This window comes from Lotus japonicus, chromosome 4, assembly GCF_012489685.1.
Source record: "Lotus japonicus ecotype B-129 chromosome 4, LjGifu_v1.2".
Classification (NCBI taxonomy): Eukaryota; Viridiplantae; Streptophyta; class Magnoliopsida; order Fabales; family Fabaceae; genus Lotus; species Lotus japonicus.
In genome coordinates, this window is record NC_080044.1 from 36,357,362 (window position 1) to 36,359,949 (window position 2,588).

At 32.7% G+C, this 2,588-nt stretch overlaps 1 long non-coding RNA gene across 1 annotated transcript; it reads right to left on the reverse strand.

Moving 5' to 3' along the window:
- Positions 1 to 848: 848 nt before the first annotated feature.
- Positions 849 to 1,913, reverse strand: LOC130715893 (uncharacterized). The gene is made up of 4 exons (XR_009011806.1): positions 1,817 to 1,913; positions 1,484 to 1,619; positions 1,223 to 1,304; positions 849 to 1,145 (listed from the first exon to the last, which is right to left on the reverse strand). It is a non-coding gene; the product is annotated as an uncharacterized LOC130715893 (long non-coding RNA).
- Between the last annotated feature and the right edge of the window lie 675 nt (positions 1,914 to 2,588).

Consider the following 2,588-nt stretch of genomic DNA (forward strand, 5'->3'; position numbering starts at 1 on the left):
AGTCTCATGTTAAAATTTAAATAGCAAAAGAACTTGCTTTTGGTCCCAAAGCAACCTACAATATGAAAGGTAAGAGAATCAATTATAACATTGAGAACCAAGACTACAGGTAAAGGTATTTATCAATATCTTCCAAGTAAATATGGAAGCATTTAATTTAAATAAAGTAAACCCGAATATATATATATATATATATATATATATATCAGTATAAAAAAACAAAGAAAATCTGGATGCTAGACAACAACAGGGAGCAACAACCCAATCAAAATGGAGTGATTAATGAAGCAACAACACGTTCCAATAATGATTTATCAATCCTGAAGCCCTGCAACCAATTATCAACATCAAAAATTGTTATTATGAAAATGGAGTTTAGGGTATAGGACAATTTGCAATTTAAGTGGAGAACCCTATAGCATATAATTCTCGCAGCAGCCAGCACAATCATGGTTATTGCCTATTGGGTTGATGCACATGACTTAGAATGCATCAAAAACTGTTGATTGATGTAAGTATCAATAACCAATTCACCAGGAATATAAAAGAAAAAAACCAATAAGAATAAACTCACTACTATCATGGAAATCCTCACAAAAATCGCAGCCAAATCAGTATAAAGAGATCTTAAACTAAAACACAGCAGAAAAAAAGAAACAAAAATGCAGTCTATAATGGCAAAACAAAGAGAAACTAAACTCCAGTTTACATAATTGGCATTATTTAGAAGAAAAACACGTACCACATATAAACTGCAGTCTAAGAGGCGTAGTATCAAGAACATAAGAGCATAAATTAATTAACCTTATACTTTCTTTAGCCTTTTTTATTATATATCTCCTCTAACTATATAAACCAATCAAGTAATAAGGCATGTCAGGTTAACATTCTAAAAGAGAAAAATTAAACTAATATAGTTATTGGTATGATGTAGTTTCAGCAAAGCCAAATTAACAGAAATAAAAGTTCTGACTTCTTTTCAATGACCAAACACAACATGACCACAAAATAAATAACAAAAGAAATGTGAACGAAACAAAAGGAATACCGCTGCTTCTGAGAACTGAGATTAGTGTTTGAACCTGTGGAGATCAAAGCTTCCAAAACCTCTCATCGTCCCTGTGTCGCACCTCTACTACTAACACCTGTCCAAAGACATAATAGTTTCTTTTAACACAAAGATCACAAAATTACAGGTAAAACAAAATTAAATAAGACAAACCTGAGAATCAAGGGTTGCTATCCAAGTCAAATTTTGCATCTTGTAGGAACATTTAAGGACACTTGTTGCGTCTTTTCCTTCCCTGCTAATTTTACATATCAGAGACTGTTAGTCAATTAATTTAGAGGATTTAACCTTGAACTTTTGGCCACAACACAAAATGAACCAAAAATAAAATCTCAGATTTCAAAAATTGGAAAAGAGTTCAAGCTAAATAAGTTTATGATATGACTAAATGAAAGACAACAAACATAACACAACCTTGGAGAGAAATCCATTAAAATCAAGCTTGTAGTTAGTAGTCTTAGGCACGATCTTCTCATCCAAGCACAACATGCACTACTTAGACCATTGAAGAGAATTAACATAAGGAGGCTACAACCAGATCCTGGAATCACTGAACAAAACACATTTCATATCACACTGTGAGTGATTATCATTATTGGGCATAAAAAAGGAACTTTCTATGAAAGAAAAAAAAAACAGAAACTTGATCTTACCAGATAATGGAATTTATCAAAATCTCCTATGTAAATAACATTTTGTCAGAATTAAAGTGAAAATTTTAGATTTTTCTACTATACTTGATCTTACCAGAGCTGGAGAACAACCTTTAGTATCTGGATACAAATCAAGCACAAAATCCTTCAGCCACATGTCCTGGTCAAGTTTAGCAAGTGGCTTGAGATAAGAAATCAAAAACTAAAAATTCTGTCATTAAACAATAAAAGAAAATGAATCAAGAGGATGACATTTAAATATGTCCTTTATTTGAGGCCAGTCTCTACAAAAGCATAAGTTTTTCCAAAGTACAGTAAGATTTGAAGTCAAAGTTGCAGTTGATAGCACAACCTGAACATGAAAGTACACTTTCTCACTAAGGGTCTAAACAGTAAACACTAAAATGGGGGAAATGGCATCACTAAGGCCTGTCAAGAATTTAACATTCAACAAAGGCACCTAAAGCATCTCAAATACTGCATCTCCTTAAAGTAAAAAAAATAGAGAACCTGCATGAACATGATAATAAGAGAAATACCAAAGAGGGGTTAGCATAAGAAGCATCCATAATTGCCTTCCCCAAGACAGAGTTATGCTTTGGATTTGAGTTGAACTCAAGCTGCTAAAGATTTTCAACCGCCTCAGCCTCTGTGCCTTAGAAGTTAAGACATCATGATCAAAGAATATGCTGCAGATCAATAAGAAAACCAAAAGCTAGAACCTTTGCAGTTTTTCATCTAATTCAAGCTTCAAGCATCCTTAAGCAACAACAAAAAAAAAAACGTTAACATTATATATTAAAAAATCATCATATAAAGATGGAGAGACATGTAACTTACTCCAATTGCAACTCAGCAAGGGGAAA